We start from the raw sequence: 18735 nt of genomic DNA, 5'->3' as shown, positions 1-18735 counted from the left end.
TCTCTTTTCTCTGAACCCCAGTTCTCCCAGGACTTACTCTGTGTATCTTTACCCTGGATCAACCCCGAGGAAGGATGCAGAAAAGATACAACGCTCCCGCACCGTTCATTTCCTGGGAGTCTTGTCCCCCCGGGCCTTCCCTCTGTCTCCTGCCTCCGGCCACACCATTGATTTCCACCATTACTGACTCTGAAAGAGACACCCCTCCCGGTGTGTCTACCCTGATCTCCTCCCCAAGCCGTCCATCCCTCAGTCTCTGGGGAGCCACCTCTTGGGAGAGCTTTTGTCGGCCCTGGAAAAGTCGCCTTTCAGACTCAGCTTTCTCTTCATTCACACTCAATGCAGGCATCACGGTGTCAGCACTAGTCACAAAATCCCCAGGCCACAATATACCCATAAGCTCCAGAGCTTCAGGAATCTCAGAAGCAAGAGCTCTCCACCCCATTTAACAGGTAAATGTAAGGAAACAGCAGAGGCACACAACAGGGACTCATCTATAGCCTCCCACTTTGGTTTGGAGTCTGAGTCTCTGACTCCACTCTGTCACCCATGCGGCAGTCCATCTGGTATCCAGATCAGACAGATGTGAGTCCAAGGGCTCCATAGATCACAGCCAACTTCCGGAACAGCTTAGGGGGATTCCTGTCTCTGATGGTTTCAACTGGGGAGGTTGGTTTGCCTCAGTCCTTTATTGACCATCTTAAGTGTCTCAGGTCACAGAAACAGAGGTCAGCCTGTCCTCGACCTTGTCCCAGGCCTCTCAGCAAAGCACTGGATAGCCAGCTGCTAACTTCAGACAAGTGTGAAAATGCCAGGCTAGCAGTCTGAGCCCAGGGCTGTATCCTGTCATCCATCCTGCTGGGGAGGGCGGGGCCAGCTTCCTGGAGGAGATGCTATTTAACTGATTGCAGTTGATCATGGAAAGGCAAGATGATTTGCTCATGGAGGAGGAGGCAAAAAAGAGGATGTCAAGGCTGACAGCAAGGGTAGAAGCTTATAGTATGTTCTAGGTGAGGCAAGGAATCCCATGAGGTCAGTAGCTCACTGGAAGTTTGACAAGAAGGAGCCAGAGATGGGTCTAGAAAGGTCTTCTAGGCCCACTGCGAGGGTCTTTTAATATTTCACCTTAAAAGTAGTGGGAGGTCAACCTGTTTAAGGTAGGAAGCAAAGGATGTGGGGACAAAGATGTGCAAGATGCAGGGAGTGAGCGATGAACCCCCAGGTCTGGTGGGAGACTGTAGGAGTCTTCTAGGCAAGTGAGGTACAGAGCCCAAGTCAACACATGGCTAGACAGCAAGAGCCCAGTGCGGGACCAGTTTTATGACAAAACTACACACTCACAACATGCCTGGTCCACTGTGGAAGAGGAGGAGCAGGGAATGGACTATCTCAACGTTGCTGGTTTGGGCAGCCTTCAGCTAACTTTTTGTGGAGGAGAGAGAAGCCAGTTGGGAGCCAGGGGTAACCAACTCCGATTTCAACACCTTGTTAGAGGTCCCAGGGGACAGCTAGATGGAATGTCAAGTCGGTAGCTAGAGGAATGAGGCTGAGTTTAGGAAGGGATGAGTGGCTCAGAATTTACATGCCCAAGAGCTGAAGTCAGACAGACCTGGGTTCAAACCCAGGTACCATGTCTTATCTGTGACCCCAAACAACTCTCTCATCTTCTCTATGATACAGGAGGAGAGGGAGCAGAGGGAGACCAAGACAGTCTTTGGAAAACATCAGTCACATGGGATCTCCAGTGCATCCTTCCCTGACACCGCTGGGCTTGGTGCCCACCACCAACCAGACTGGCAGCTTCTACCTGCCGCAGGTGACATCAATACAGAGGCTCCCCACCAAGGACTCAAGGAGGTATTTGCTCCAGGCACTGCCTAGCTGACAGGGTATTATAATCCATCCCCTCCCCAGATGAACTTGATCTCCAATAAGACCCTCTGTCAGTGTTTAGGCTATCTCTGAAGCCCAACTCAGGGCTCACGTTTCTGGTGATCAAAGGAGCCAGACCTAGCTCTCCACCTGGAAGACTGAGTGAGGCAAATACTACCAGGCCTGCTCTCGGCTTGGCTAAGGGGACCTCTGTACAGCGCTTCTCCAGTTGAGCCCTCAACTGGCAAGGTGAGTCCAGAGGTTAGAGGTGGGGCCACATCAAAAAGCGTCCAGTGCTCTTGCTCCATGTAAATTATATGCAAATGACCCAGAGCTCTTGTCCTTGCCCCTTGGGCTGAATCTTCAAGAGGGTCTTCTCAGCTGTTCTGAGTGGGAGGGGCTCTGGAGAGGAGGAGTCCATCCGAAGGGAAGCAGCACCCCCACCAGGGCCAGGACCCCACTTTGGAGGAGGGTGCAAGCCAGGGAACTAATGGGCCCATGATTCATCGCCCAGCTCCTGACTGCACTAATTGGCTCTGCCTGCCTACTGATTCATGGCAAGGAGCCGGGCTCTGGGGGACCCCTGTGTCCCTCCCCCACTCCTCCCCGCCTCCTGCCCAGGATGGCTGTGTGAGGCTTTTAGATCCAGGATCTGTTCCAAGGGACCACTGCCCGGCATCCATCACTGCTGACAGACTGAGGCTCTCGGGTGGGGGCAGGGATGAGAGTTCAGGGCTGCCATCTGATGCTGTGGACCCCACCTAGGTGCCCCAGCCACTGGGGCGTGTGTTAAGGTAGCTGGAGCCCTGGCTGGGTGCTATGGAGGTACCCAGGGAACAGTGGTAGGCGTGAGTGGTGATTTTGATGGTAGTTGGGTTGCAGGTGGAAATACAGGAGGGGGATTGGGGGCAGGAGAAAGGTTTAGGTAAAGACAGACACAGAAGCCCATGGGCCGGGAGAGGTGAGGTGAGTCTGAGGGTTGTGAGTTGCCTCAAGGCACTCTGACGCTCTGTCTCAGGCTGCTGCTGAGAGACCTAAGGCTTTGAGACACTGCTTGCTGTGTGACCTTGTGTTTGTTCAGCCTGAGCCTTCCAAGCACAGGATCTGCAACAGAAAACAATTAGTCCCAGGCACAGGCACTGTCACCCTTTGACAATACCTAGGTCCTCTGTGTTGTCTGTCATTCATTACACCCTACAATGACAAAGGATGGGGTTGGGGATTTAGCTCAGTGGTAGAGCGCTTGCCTAGCAAGCACAAGGCCCTGGGTTCGATCCTCAGCTCAAAAACAAACAAACAAAAAACCCAAAAAACCCCCCAAAACAAACAAACAAACAAACAAACAAAAAACAATGACAAAGGATGTCCACTGGTGCCAGCCCTCTTGGGTACTGGGATGGGTAGGATCCCCAGCCTCCTCCGGACCCCCTCAGCACACAGATTGATTTTCAGGCTTGCTGAACCTCCAGTGTCTTCCATCACATTAGAATGAGCAGGTGAGGCCATGCCCACCTGGCTGGAACCAGATAGGTGGGCTTTCCACTCTCTCTTTCAGAAATAGAACAGACACAGGGCAAGGGCTGGCCAGGGTACACCAGGGCTTGTGGGGGCCAGGCTAAAAGCTCGGGAAATATGTTCTCCTGGAATCTATGAATGGACAAGTATCCCGCAGCCTTGACAGAGGAAGCCTCGGCTTGTGGTGGCAGTTGATGAATGGAGAGCACGCCAGCCTCTTGGCAGCACCGCCGCGGCCCGGCAGTCTTTTCCGCTCCTCCCTTTGACCTTCAGCCCGGTGCAGTGGTCCATGCTGCTTGCCAGCTCGAATGTGAAACCAAATCCAGAACCCGGCTCTGTTCCCTGTGTCCGCTGCCGCCGCAGCACTCTAGCTGGATGCTATAACCGCCCGACCTGACTTCCCCTCCCAGCCACCACCTGAACACTCACAACCTACTCTCAGCGATCAGGCAGTGTTTGGAGACATACGTCGGGTCTCATGATGACTCTATTCAAAACTCCACTACAGCCTTAAATCTCATTGTTAGCAGAAAATCCAACCTCCTCGCTTCCCCTTAGAAGGTCTCATGTGATCAGTCCCTGGCTACCTCTACAATCCCACTTCCGGTCCGTCTCCCATCACTTTGGACTCTAAATCTGCCAGCAAAGGAACCAGATAAGTGGGCTTTGCCCTTGTTCTCTACGTGGCTAAATTCTTCTTGTACTTCCTCATCAGAGGCGTCCTTCCTGTCCTCACTGTCACAGCCCCCCAGCACCTGGCATAGCAGCCTGCTTTATTGTCTGCAGACCCTTCGAACTATCCGATAAATTCTCATTCGTTTTGATGCTGTTGGTGTTTTAAGATAAGGTCTCATATGTCCAGGCTGCCTTCAAATTTACTATGTAGCACAGGATAGCCTCAAACTTACCGTAATCTCTTCACCTCAGCCTCTTGGGTGCCAGGATTGTAGGCATGCACTACATGACTGACTCTGAATTCCCATTTACTTGTTTAAACATCTGCCCCCCTTACCCCCTCCTTCTTAGGGTCCTGAGTTTTGAGCCTCCCTACTCAGGTAGCTGTTTTGGGGGTGTCTAAGCTTCCACCAGCATCCAAGGATTGACTTCGCCCTAATGAATTCTATTGCTCTTTTGAGGGGAAATTCCGTCTCCTCCATGCCCTTCTTGTAGTGATGGGGTCTTCCACAGGCTCTGACCCAGGGAGGAGTAGCCAGAAGGGCCACCCCAGGAGAGAAATCCCTTCTAGCTATTCTCTAGGCACCCCTCCCTGACAGGCCAGGAAGTCTCTCTCACCCAGCATCCATCTACTCCCCTGCCATCTGAGCTCTCAAGCGACCTTGGTGACCCTAATCCCCTCACAGGATTTATTTCTCTTCCTGCTGCCCTACCACAGAGGAAACTGGGGGTCAAGAGTCGGGCGTGGGGGAGGCCAAGTTCATGTTCTTGATGCTCCAAGGCCAGAGTCAGCAATAAAAGACTCTGAGCTACAGCTGACAGCCAGGCCAGAGTGAAGGAAGAAATTCCACATTCTGGAAGGCAAACTCAAAACCTGGAGAGAAGTCATCTGTGTGAAGTCACCTGGGGAATGGGTTCCTCCTGCTCCCCTCAATCCCTGCCCCCCCCAGAGATCCAACTCCCTTGACTTCTACTGCCGCAGACTCCTCCACATGGGGATCCTAAGGCACCCCAAACTCCTGTTCCTCTCCCATTTGCTCCCCAATCCTGGATGGTTGGCTTTCCTGAACGAAGAGACTGTGACCTGGATAGTGGCCACTGCTGGCTTTGCCAGATGTCCATGTGTGGGGAAGGCAGCTCACCGCCACAGCCAGTTCAGTGGCTTCCCTGGTGCAAACGTTGGTTCCTCTCTGAGTCTCAGTTTCCCCATTTGAATAATGAGGCCAAAGGTCCCTGTTAGCTTTGAGCTTTTTGTTCTGTAGTGTTCATTTAGCTGGGAATAGCACACTCGTGTGTGTGTGTGTGTGTGTGTGTGTGTGTGTGTGTGTGTGTGTGATGGTGCAGGTTGAAAGTGGAGGACAATTCCAGGCTCTAATGACTGTGGTCTTCCTTAATCTGTGTCAAGGTTCTCTAGAAGGACAGAATCGATATATAGGATACATAGACACACAAACATGCCTGCACATACACACACACACACACACACACACACACACACAAACACACACACAATTTATTCAATCAACTTACACTGAAACAGTAACACCACCTGTCTCACACCCGAGAGGCTGACAACCTGGTAGTCAATCCATGACTTGGGGGTGCCTCAGCAGTTCCAATCTGATCCTCAGCCAATGATGGAAGCCTGGGAACCCCGGTTTTGATGTCTGTGAAGGATGCAGCAGCAGCAGCAGCAGCAGCAGCAGCAGCAGCAGCAGGTAAACCCACTGGGCATGGAGCAGGAAGGCGAAGCAGGCACTAGGCTGGTTATCTTTCATCTGCCGTGCACCCATTTTTATCTGGGCTGCTGTCAGAGCACCGGTGTTCACCCCAGGCCATTACACAATGGGCTGATTCTTGAGTCAAGGCTCCCTATTCGGGCAATTCTAATTTGTGACAAGTTGACATTACAACCACCCATCACACTTCCCTGTCTTTCCCCAGTGTGTGGACCTTCTAACTGAAAGAAGAAACCCCGGGGCTGCCGAGGAATGAGAGGAACCCCATTACCCTCCTCAGTACTCAGTTTCTGTCAACTGCTGGTCATCTCTCCCCAGGTCCCCAAACCTGAGGAAGGGGGTGTGGCCTCTCCCTGGGAGTCCCAGAGAGAACTCAGGTAAGTGCTTGCCCTGTCCTTAGACCCTGTGAAATCAGGTCTCCCAGACCTAAGGCCACTCTTCCCCAGAGTCAGCTGACATTAGAACAGAGTTTACCAGCCCCTGGAGATTTGGCCACATGCCCCAGCTCTTGGGGCTCAGAGAAGGTGATTGAGGGGCTGGGACCACCCTGGGAGTGAGCTACGAAGGTTGTGGTGGGTGCCGCTGTGAGCCTGTTCTCAGGGGCACCAGAGAAGGGGTTAGAAACCCAGCAGGTTGAATTTCCAAAATCTTCCGTGGGATCAGGCGTATTTTCTCAGCCATCTGAGTGTGGTTTTAAATGGGAAACACAAGCCTGAGAGAGCAGAGACTGTTTGGGAAATCCCTCCCCTCCCCTGCCCCAGAACCCACCACGGAGCTTGCTTTCTGCAAGGCAAACATGTGATTATATTTATTTCACAGGCCTGGGAGGCCTGATTGTCACTGCCCCCTCCTCCCTGCTGGGGTCATATAGACCTGGGTTCTCTAGCAGTAGTCTGTTTTTTTTCTTCCAGGAGTTGGGGGTGGTGGGGACTTGTAAAATTGGGGGGGTGGGGACTTGTAAAATTGGGGTGGAGGGAGATCAGAGTTTTAGAATGAGCTTTGGGTTACCTGAACTAATTAGGTGAACCTCAGTTGTCCTATGTGTAAGATGGAGGTGACAGTCTCCTTCTGTGATAACCAGACATCAACATGGTCCATGATAAGCTTTGGCTTCCATGCCCTGTGCCCCATTATAGAGTACTCATGTGTGTGACTAATAATACGTTACAGAAATGCTATGTGACATCTGAGGTCGGGTCCTGAAATTGTGGCTTCCTCCTTGTTCATTCCTAGGCCACTTCTGGGGAACCCAGTTGGCGTGTTGTAAGGAAGCTCAGATAGCCTGAAGTCTCTAGCCCGGCCCGTTCTCAATGACCCTTTCACAGGGGTCACATAAGACCATCCTGCACATCAGATAAATTACACTATGATTCATAACAGTAGCAAAATTACAGTTATGAAGTAGCAGTGAAGATAATTTTATGGTTGGGGCTCACCACACATGAGGAACTGTACTAAACCGTGGAAGCATTAGGAAGGTTGAGGACCACTGTTCTAACCATGTCAATATCGAGGGTCCCCCATCTCACCCACAGTGACAGCAACCTCTTTTTTTCAGTACTGAAATTGAACCCAGGCCCTCATGAATGCTAGATGAGCACTCTACCATTGTGCCACATCCCCAATCCCATTATTACTATTTACATATTTGTTTTTGAGTCAGGGCCTCACTCTGTAGCCTGGACTACCCTGAACTCTCTATGTAGAGCAGGCTGGCCTTGAACTCACAGAGATCTACCTGCTTCTGCCACCAGAGTGCTGGGATTAAAGGCATGCGCCACCACACTCAGCCCTCTCACTGCTTTTTGTTCTGAGACAGGGTCTCACTAAGTTGTTCTGGTTAACCTGGAATTCACTATGTGGCCCAGGCTAGCTTTGGATTTCCAGTCCAATCTCAGTTTGCCGATTAGCTAAGGTTACAGATCAGAGTTACTGGTTCAGTTTCTCTGAAATCTCTTCTGTGGTCTCCCACCAGCTCAGCCTAGCTAAGCAGCTCTCAGATCCTGACCTCATAGAAACAATGCCAGAAGATGAACGGTTGAAATTCTTTAGCCTTCTAAATCTGGGTGCAATTTGTTTTCCAGTGATTGGTAACTAATAGATCCCCACCGTCCCTAATCCCTTTGACTTGGAGCACCTCAGCAGCTGTCCTACTGAATATGGGCAGTGGGCCCCCTGTCCCATCTTGTCACCCCCTCCATCCTGTAGCCGGTTCTCATAGCTCTCCTCACCTGTGAAAGCTCTTCACATGTACCTTAACTTCATTCCCCAGGACACCCTGGAGGGTCTGAGCTGCCCCAGCCTGTCTCATGGAATATGACTCTGGAAAACTCTAGTTTCAGCAGAAATTCTTCCAAAGCCCCTAGCGCACAGTAGTCAGCAAATATTTATAAGTGGGGCATGTGGCTCAGTGGACGGAGTGCTTGTCTAGTATCCACAAAGCCCTGGGTTTGATTCCCCAGTACTGCATAAACCAGATATGGTGGCTCATGCTTGTAACCCCAGTCCTCAGGAGATAGGGGAAGGAAGATCAGAAGTTCCAGGTCACCCTCTGCTACATAGTGAGTTCAAGACCAATCTGGTGTGCATGAGAATCTGTCTCAAAATAAATAAACAAGGGCCAGAGAGGTAGCTCACAACATGAAGGTACCCGCCACCAAACCTGACGATAATCTAACTTTGATCCCTGGGACCCATAGGGTAGAAGGCAAGAACTGATTCCTGTGGGTTGTCCTCGGACCTCCACGTACAGCCTGTGACATGTGCACAGGTACATATACAATAAATAAAATGTAAAACGATTCGTAAATAAACAAGCAAGTTCTATTTCTCCAGAGCTGTTTGCACCTTTACTAAAGTCTTGTGAGATGCCATGTAGTGAACACCATGCCACACGCAGGGACTGTGCCAAGTGGGCGCTTATTAAAATACCTTTCTGAAGTGGTTATTTCTAGAAAACTGAGGAAGAGACTGGAAGCCAGCACCTTCCCACTCTAGGATCCACACTGGCTCATTTTTCTGCCCACACCTCATCCATCACCATGACCGTCTATTTAGTATTCCCCAGGACTGGATCCAGAGCCTCCCACCCCCACCCCGCCATCACCCTCAGCTCAGCCCACCAAGGCTCACTTTAATTCATTGTATCTGGCAGGTGTTCACTGCCTTACCTGAAGCCAACCCCTTCACCAACCTTCATGCAAATCCCCTGCCTCACACCCCCCCTGCAGCCCAGCCCAACCCTAGGCTTCCCCAAGGAACCCCTACCTCTCTGTTCCTGGTCTAGGCTGGGCACAGATTCACCTGTCCTGATTATCTATCTGCTTCAACCTCAAGGCTTTACCCAGGCCAGAGACTAAGTAACTGCTCTCAGGTCAATGTATCCTCAAGAGCCAGGTGTGACTTGGCTTCAATCACTTGATTTCTCTGAGTCTCAGTCTCCTTATTCCTCCAATAGACATTAAATCTCGTTTTCTGAACCGAGGATGTAGCTCAGTCAGTAGAGTATTACCTAGCATGTAAAAAGCCCTGAGTTCAACCCCCCAGGGTTGAACATAAACTGGGCATTCCGGTTCTCATCTATAATCCTAGCACTTAAAGGGTGAAGGCAGGAAGATCAGGGATTCAAGGTTATCCTCCGCTAGATAATGAGTTTGAGGCCAGCCTGAGCTACATGAGATCCGCCCAGTTTGTGACAAGGACTCAGTGAGATAGTGACTTTGAAAAGCACCTTACACACTGTGATGTTTTGAATGGATGCAGTGTTGGCTGACAGACACTTCTCACAGCTGCCCCTCCTTCACCACACACTGTCATGCCCCAGCTGCAGCAACAGTCTACACCAATGCTCTCTAAACACCTCATGACCTTGTTCTGCTGCCCAACCTTATCTAGAAGGTTCTCTCCTTTCCGTTCTGCGTGGCTGGCTCCTATCCACCCATCAAAGCACACTCTGAGGGTCACCTGCTCCGTGAATCTCTGGGCATCCTCTCCCAGGAGAACTGTCTCTGCTTTCCGCATGGGTGCCTTTCCCACAGTCTCACTCTCCCTATGTCTGCATAGAACGCCCGCCACCCGCACTGGGCTGTCTTATCCACCTCTGTATGCTCGCTATAACAGGCACTCAAGAAATGCATATGGCTTTTCATCCTCGATATTCTCATCCTTGACAATTGGCTGATTCTCCTTGTTGTCCCCAAACAGGTCTTGGAGGCTCACTCCCTACCCCCACTAAAACCTCTCCATCAATTACCTGCCCTCTGCAAAAAAAAAAAAAAAAAAAAAAAAAAAAAAATAGGAATCAAAATGAGGCATGACTGTGGTCTGGCACTCGGCCCCTCTCCCAGGGTCTGGGAAAGACAAGAAAGGAGTGGGGAGGGATGCAGGCGGGGGCAGGGGCAGGGGCGGGGGAGGGGGGAGACTCCAGCACCCTGCCCCAACCCCCCACCCCCAGGAAATTGGCTTTGGCTCCACTGTGGTGGTGGTGGGGTGTCAGTGTTCGGGTTTTCTGGCATTTCATTTATGCCTTGGAAGTTGGCTTGGGGATGTGGGGAGGGGCCTGGTGGTGGCAGGGGGTGTCTCTATGAGTAGTCCCTGACATCTCATTGGCTTTCTCCCTTCGCCCAGGGCAAGATCAAACATCAAAAGCATGGGCTGGTGCCTGGGTTGATGGAGCCTGGCAAGCCTCTTCCAGATGTGTGCAGCTGTTTCTCCCAGTTCCCATCCAGAGGCTTAGACTTGGAAGACCTGTCAGCCATTCTGTGGGTCCCAGATACCCAAGTTTAGAACCGAGGGGCTTGGCATCCTCTTCTCCCATCCACAATCGCAGCTCTCCACAGATGGAGGCCCTCACATCCTCTCAGTCTCTCCTTTGTCCAAGGTTTCTTTGAAGACACCATCAGCTGGGAAGCCCTTGCTGCGCGTTCTACATCCTTCCTGTTATAATAGCAAATCTCCCGGGACTGCAGAGAGGTAGAAGAGAGACTCTCAGGCAGGGAGGAAGGAAAGAGAAAGGCTTGGGACCATTTGACCTGGGAAATGTGGGAAGATAATGAAATACATGGTGCTCAAGTTAATCTGAAAATGGGAGCACTCCACTTCCAGGCACTAGGCTGGCAGAGAGCTCTCCGCCTCTTAGCCGCCCGAGTCCCTCTTCCCAAATGCTATAAGCTCCTAATAAGGACGTAATACAGTTGAATGTATTACAAATTTGATTGTTTATAGAAATTTACCCAGCTGCAGACAAGGGCTGGGAGGACTGACCCCGTGGAAAGATGGGAGAGCAGGAGATTGGGGGGGGGGTATGAAGAAGAAGGGTTGGGGTGGGAGAGAGAGGGAGAGAAGAGCAGAGGGGTGTCAGGACAGGAAATAGGAGGAAGGTGTTTGGAGGAGGGGAAGGGTAAGAAGAAGCAAGGGTAAACAGAGTGAAAAAGGAGAGGGGAGAGAGCATGGAGGTGGACGTAGGAAGGATGCTCTGAGAGAGGGATGGGACTCTACTGCCCAGATAGGGTGGCCAGATGCAGGGGCCCAGCCTCCATGGCTCAGGGAGTGGGGACCACAGATCAAAGAGATGGTTGGAAGAGGTAGCTGGAATTACTGCCACTGGGGAAGAGAGGGGCAGCCTCCCTGTGTGGCCTCAGGCTGGCTGCGGGCATGGAAGGGTATGGCTCTCCTGCATACCCCGGGGCTTGTACCTTTTGGGCTGCATCCTGCATGCTGAAGTAGGAAGCATGGCTCTGCCCTCCCTTTGCCCAGGAGCAGTGTGAGCTGGAGCCTGGGGTCAGCCTTCAATGGCCCTCAGTCTATGGATGGGATCAGGAAGGAGACAGATGCTGCTGCTGAAGTCACCTCCACAGGGTGGCAATGATGGCACGGGAACCAGCATCCTCCTCCTTGCCACACCCTTGAAGACTACCTCACGGGAGGATTTTGATGTTTACCTCCAAGATGGCAGAACTCTTCCAGGCCTGGCTCTTAATCCACAGAAGTCCTCTCTTTCCCCAGGATCCCCACTCCTCAAGTTGGAGAGAGATTGAGAGAGAGAGAGAGAGAGAGAGAGAGAGAGAGAGAGAGAGAGAGGAGAGCGAGCACTTATGGTTCAATGTAACTGAAGCTTCCTGGACAGAGTTAAGGTCATGGTCCAGGCAAAGCTCAAGTTCAGATGATAAATCCCGCTGAGCGACTCTCAGGTTGGCCGTGTTCATCATGCTGTCCCTAAGGAAGCTTACGGCATTCCAACTCTGCACCCTCAGCAGGAAGAAAGCCCAGCAGACTCCAAATGGGTGGACTTAATGGTATGTCTATCCTCTGGCCATGCAACGGTAACACTTTGATCACTCATGGAGTGGGCAGAAAGGTAAAGGTAGAGTGGAAAGCATGTGGTCTCCATAAAAAAGTTAGGTTTCTCATAAGCCAGAAAGTGTCGATGTGGTACAAGTGTCGATGTGGTACCAGGCAACAGATTATATGAATGAGAACACATGAATTGAACCTTGAAGAAGTTCATGTTATATGCATTATAAACACACACAGAGTCTGATTTCACACTTTGTATTGTTATTCCTGGATGCCCATCCATGGCTGTCCCCATCTGTGTGTCTGGATCATCCTGGAAGGCCCAGAGGGCAGGGATAGTGTCTGCCACACTCCATCTGGGCACTGCCCGTGCCTGTCCATTTAGACATTTAGTCAAGGCTGTTTGGGTTCTGTGGGCTGCCTTCTCCTGCAAGTTTTTCCAGGCGGATCTCAGGCCACTGTGCAGTTCTGAGGGAGCGTAGGAGTGGAAGGAGCTGGGAATGTGAGGAGGAGCTGACAAGGGGCTCCACCCACCACCTCTCCCGTTCAGCCTAGATGCCTCCCCTCACTGGCAGGAAGAAAGTCCTTTAAAGTCACTTGTCAACTGTAAACATCACTGTCTGACATTAAAAGAAGAACCTCTTCCTCCCGATCCTTGAACATGCGATGTGATGAGTTTAGACAGAGATGGCGATTCCATTTTCCCCAGCCTATTCCTCTCTCTGGCTTCTCAGCGATGTTTTGTGACGGCTGAGTAGAGGGCCTCCTTCTTTCCTGCCCCCTCCCCACCTTCTACCAGGGCTGGTTAAGCTGTTTAGCCCTTCCTGTATCCATACGTTCATTCTCTGTATCACTGAGCACTCTGTCTTAGGCAGGAAAAGTGTCCTAAGGAACAGACAGAGACACTCTTGGGGGACTCAGCACCCAAACAGAAAAGGAAGGGAAGCAGTGACCATGTCTGCATGTTGCTGATGAGCACAGCAAAAAGTGTCTGAGGTCCCAGGATTCGAGCAATGGAGAATTTCCTGGAAGATGTGACACTTCCCTAGTGTTTCTAGGGGCAGGTGGGAGGGAGGAGGTGATCCAGAAGAGGGACAAGGTGAGTGGTGGGGCTGGAGAGTAGACTCCTGTGAACAGCTTTGGCTTCCAGTCACTTCTTTAGCTGAGTTCTATTTCACCCGGGCCTTGTCTTCATCCATTCTTACACTTGATGGCTTCAGCTCATTTATTCCTGTCTGCTGCCCTCAGTGACACAAAGCTGGATGCCCAGGGATCTTCAGAGACAATGGGGAGGGGGCAGTAGTCAGCCCTTCTTCTCAGAGCAGAAAGATGGGGTGAGAGAGGAAGAGTTGGTTTTCTTTAGTAGCAAAATTAGGTGCCTCTCCTTGAGACTGAGTTGGGTTGAGACTGAGGTCTACACCATTGGCCCAGTGCTTGGGTGGCTTCAAGCTCCTGTTACTGGCCTGCTGGAGGAGGCAGAGGGTCTCCAAGGAAACCAGGGATGGGACAAGGACCTCAAAAGGCAGAGGAAGGAGAGAAAAGCTGGGGGAAATGCCATGTTTCCGAAACTGCCTGCCTGCGGTAATGAGAAGCAGAGAAAGGCTAATGGAGAGCAGGTTGCCCAGGGGCTGGCTCCAGGCAGCCCCCGCCTCAGCCCCATCCTGCTGAACTACCCTCAGCTAAGCCCACGGCATGACACACATGGGAAATGGCCACCCTCCCCACCTGGGTCATCTGCAGCTGAGAAGGCAGGGACAAGGTAGACTGGAGTTGGAGTTGGAGTTGGCCTCTCAGGCCCTGGGGTCTACAAGGAGTCAGTCTCTCAGTCCCTCAGAAATCTGTCTGTGCAGGAGACCTGAGAGGGGCGAGAATGGGAACTCACTGATACTGACCCCAGAGGGATTCACCGCTTGATGGACACCTACCCCACCCCAGGGGACAAAGCCTTGTCTTGGGGAGCTCCCAGCTAGTGGGTGACCCCTACCCAGGTGGCCAAATGAAGGTTCTCCTGGCTCCTGCTTGGAGCACAGTGAGGGTTGAGCACAGTGCTGCTGGGCACTGTCAGTGAGACAGTGGGATGCCATGGCATGGCCCAGCTCTTGATGACAGCAATGACAACCACGTGCGTGCGTGCGTGTGTGCGTGTGTGTGTGTGTGTGTGTGTGTGTGTGTGTGTGTGTGTTATGCAGGTGTGTGTTATGCAGGTGTGTGTGCATGCTCACCTGTGTGTGTGTGTGTGTGTGTGTGTGTGTGTGTGTGTGTGTGTGTGCATGTGGAGGCCTGGAGTTGACAGGAGATATCAGATGTCTTCCTCTGTCACTTCCAACTTCATTGAGCCCCGGTCTTTCACCAGCCCTTCTGGGGGTCCCTGGTCTCTGTCTCCTGAGGGGAGCTGCCATCTGCCCTGCTTTAGTCAGTCTGAGATAGAAACCCCAGTCCTCATGCATGTGGGACCAAGTACTTTATCCGCTGAGCCATTCCCCCAGGTAACCTCCTCCTCCCCTCCTCTTCCTCCTCCTCCTCTCCTCTTCCTCCTCCTTCTCCTCTTCCTCCTCCTTCTCCTCTTCCTCCTCCTTCTCTTCTTCCTCTTCCTCCTCCTTCTCTTCTTCCTCTTCTTCCTCCCCTCCTCTTCCTCCTCCTTCTCTTCCTCCTCCTCTTCCTCCCCTCCTCTTCCTCCTCCTTCTCTTCCTCCTCCTTCTCTTCTTCCTCCTCTTCCTCCCCTCCTCTTCCTCCTCCTTCTCTTCCTCCTCCTTCTCTTCTTCCTCCTCTTCCTCCTCCTTTCCTCTTCCTCTTCCTCCTCTTCCTCTTCCTCTTCCTCCTCTTCCTCTTCCTCCTCCTCCCCCCCCCCCCACCGCATTTCAGACTGGCCCTGAACTTGCTTTGTAGCCCTCCCATTCACAGCTGGTCTCTCAAAGGATACCCACAACCATGGAGGTCCTGGAGGGGAAGTAACGAGATAGAATTCAGGGTAGACTGTTCTAGGGCAGCCATTGGGCCAGGTGGCAAGGTGAGACTAGAAACACCCCTCCCCCTCCCCATCTCTCTTCTTTCTTTGACGCCCCTTCCCCCCCCCCCCCACATTTAAACCTAGAGCTTGCTTTCTCTATCCCCTCCCCCATCCTCTATCGATCAGTCTCCCCAGCTCCAGCCAGCATGAAGGCCTTGGACGGTACTCACAGTCTTGCTTTAAAATTTATTGCCCAGTAAACGAGGCGGCAGATGGAAGTCTCAGCCACCCCACCCCCACCCCCCACGTCTCCTCATCCCAGCAAAAGCCAATCTCCATGAGAATGTCGTCCATCAAATGCACCAATATGTGGTTATTTATAGGCTCCCCCCTTCCAAGAAAGCAAGCTGATTTTTCCTCCCCCCCTTCTCTGGGCTCTTGGCTCTCAGGAGCAGTGAGGGGGATGGCTTATCGGGGGTCGATATTTTAAAAAGCTGTACAATGAGGTTCCTGTCCCTCGGATTCTAGGGTAGGGGGGCGTAGAAGTGTCTTGATTGGAAATGAATTAATTAGAAGCGAGGCTCTTCGAGTCTCCAAGTTGGGTTATTTATAGTGTTCGGTTAATTTTGATAATTAACACTGGGGAGGAATAGCGAGTTCCGGGCACCACGGTGCCCGCCAATAGAGACCCACTTCCCGCTTCACCACTACTGTGCCAGGCGCTGCTCTGTGTGGAGCCTGGCAAAATAGGCTGCTGCCTGCTGAGGAGTCCCTGGGTTCTCCAAAAGTGGAACAACTGAATGAGGGAAGGCCGAGGGCGGGGGCCACTTGGGGATCCGGGCTATCAGAGGTCCCTGTCTCAGGTGACTGGTCCACCTCCTACCAGGACAATGCCGGTGCAGGGAAGGGAGGCTGCAGATTAGATCTAAACACAGGTCCTTTCCCTTCCTCCAAGACAGAGAGCTAGAATAATGCAGGTGACAGGAGCTAGTCAAGGCCAGGGAAGGGCCACCAGCTACTCTTACTAGGGGAAGCAGGAGGTTTTGACTGGGGTCAGAAGGGGCCTTCCCAGGGAGACAGAGTATCTCATCACCTGCCAGGGACAGGACTTGAAGACTGTCCCCGGTGTGTCTGACTGGCTCTGCCTCTGCTCATTGCTCCTTCATCCTCAGGCTGTCCACAAACGGATTCCTCACATCTCTAGATGGGTTCCCGTTCCTACACCCCTGTTCCATGTTAAAGTTTCCAATGGTCCCCCTCTGCTAGGAACACCTGTGCTTCCTCTCTGCTCAGGGTCCAGCTGCCTCTTCTGAGCTCTGCTGAGTTGGTGGCCTTGCTCTCTTGGTGGCCCCTAAGTTTGGCTGGGGGAAACCATCAAATGGTAGCCAAGACTGATGTGGAAAGATGCCAGGCTGGATTCTGAAAGGTCTGAGCACCCCTCTACGGAGTGTGGTCCCTTCCCCGGAGGGGACAGGAGCTGCTTTCTTGCCTGGGAGCTGTGTGATGAGTGGAACTCAGGAACACCATCTTGGTTCACCAAAGCAGCAACAAGAACAGGCTTCCTATCCCAAGAGGGGGCAGGTGGGACCACCCGGTGCAGGACCAGGAAATGGTGGGAGGCCTCTGCCTTGTATAGCGCCACCGCTGAGGCAATCAGAACATGGAGAGCAACTTCAAACGCTATCATCCTGTCTTCTGCTCTCCGAGGGAAGCGCTCCACTTCAGGGCCTGCCAAGGGTTGAAGCCAGACCGGAAACAGGATCTGTGACCAAGGGCCAGGCGATGCTGTTCCAGCGGCCTGTGCCAGCTCCCTGCCCCCGCCTTCCCTCCTCCCCCTGCGGATGTTCTCAGGTGTCCCTACAACATCCCTTCCCACCTCTCCTTTCTCCCTCTCCCCACGGAGCTGCAGGTCCCCAAGAGAAAGAGGGAGGAGACGACAATGTGGGGGCTTCACCCCCCTGCTGGCTTCTGCCTCCCCTCCCCATTAACAAAGCCACTATGACTACACACCGACTCCTTGCCATAGCTTCACCCACCTGCCTAGCAGGGGCCCCCTCCCAGGCACCTGCCTCTCCCACACTGGCATCCTAAATCTCCTAAGGGTCGCTGCCTCCCGCTGCCTCTTCAGGCACTTGTGTTCCCTCAGCTGCCATCTGTACGCACGCTGGCACCCTGGGCCACCCCTGGGCCTGTGTGGGGAGTTAGTCAGTCATCTCCTTTCTTTCCTGAAGTCTCTGTCAGACTCCAGTGTCTCGTCCTTTTCCCCACACTGGCAACTCCCCAGGAGTGCAGGTATATAAATACAATTTCTTCTCTTTCCCACTCCAGCTTGTACAGGCTCCAGGATGTTGACTTACTCAGCTACCACCTGTGTTATTTCAATGTCTCATGTCCAGTGGCCTCCCGGCTGTACTTGCCTGCTGTGCAGGGCCCGTGGACACATGAGAGCTCTAGGCTAGTCCCCTGACCTCATGCCATGGAGGGCCAACCTCAGACACCTGAGTGTTTTGCTTTTACTTTTCAGCCCAGTGGCCTTTGGGGAGCTGCTCCTTCGTCTCCTAGCTTCCTCTGAATTGAGAGCACATTTTTAATTAAAGTGGAAAAAGAGCTGAAAAATCTGTTCGCATTTAATCATCTTGACGACCTTTTTGCTTAAGAGTTTCCAGCTGAGTGGGGGAGCCCCGGGGATGGGCTGTGAAGGCATTTCTGAGCTGAGCCTAGGTCTGGAGGGGAGGGCTAGGGATGAATACACTTGCTCAGCCAGGTGGCTGGGCTCTGAGTGTCCACTCAGCACTTCCTCATCTGCTGGCTCCTCCAGGGGGCCCTCCCCCCACTTCCGGGGCACCTAGCAGCCTGGACAGGAGCCTGGCTTCATGGTGCACTGGTGCATGAGCAAAGACAGTGTGGGAAGGGTGTCTGCTTGTCACAAGTACAAAAGTAGGCCTCGAGGGGGGCGGCTGTGACCTCTAGGGCTCCTCACCGACTGCTAAAACCCCTCCCTTCTCTGTAACTGGCCCACGGGGCCTCAGTTTCCCAGTTGTACCTCTGGGCTGGCTCTTCACTTCCCCAAAAATCTGTCTACCAGCTTAAAATGTATAACTGAACACCATGTCCCCATCCCAGGTATACACTGTTGTTTGGTGGAGGGAAACTTCTAAGATGAGAAGATCCCCAAGGCTATATATAGCTGTGGCCCTGCCCAGGAGAGGGGGCAGCAGCAGCAGGAAGTTCCTCTCCACTGTCTGGACCATCCAGGTGCTCCCAAGGATGTAGAGACTGTGTCTCTCCACAGAATAAGAGACCCGTGACTCCTCCAAGCCAGGCTGCCTTCTCCCCCTCTTCTCGAGAAGGTAGTCGGTCGGTTGCTACAAGCAGAGAGAGACTCTCTGGGAAGAGCTGTTGCCTCTGGTTTTCTGTCCTCAAAAGCCTCTTCCCTTCGCCCCCTTCTTGGGATCTGTGGATCTGAACAGAGCCCACCTCCTAATGGAAGGGGCTGGGAAGCAATCTTTCTACAACAACCTCCTTCCTGGCTGGCCATCAGAGGGAGTCTTCTCTCTGCAGGCAACAGGCACAGCAGACATGACTTTGTCCAGACTCTGCCTCAGTGCCCTTTGCCCTCCCCTGCTGGAAACCAACCCAGACAATTGCACTTGACCCCACTTCCCAGACTATCAGGGGGTGAGCAAAGCGGAG

Source organism: Onychomys torridus, chromosome 8 (genome assembly GCF_903995425.1).
Source record: "Onychomys torridus chromosome 8, mOncTor1.1, whole genome shotgun sequence".
Lineage (NCBI taxonomy): Eukaryota > Metazoa > Chordata > Mammalia > Rodentia > Cricetidae > Onychomys > Onychomys torridus.
The sequence above is the reverse complement of the archived record's forward strand: the minus strand, read 5'-3'. Positions refer to the sequence as shown.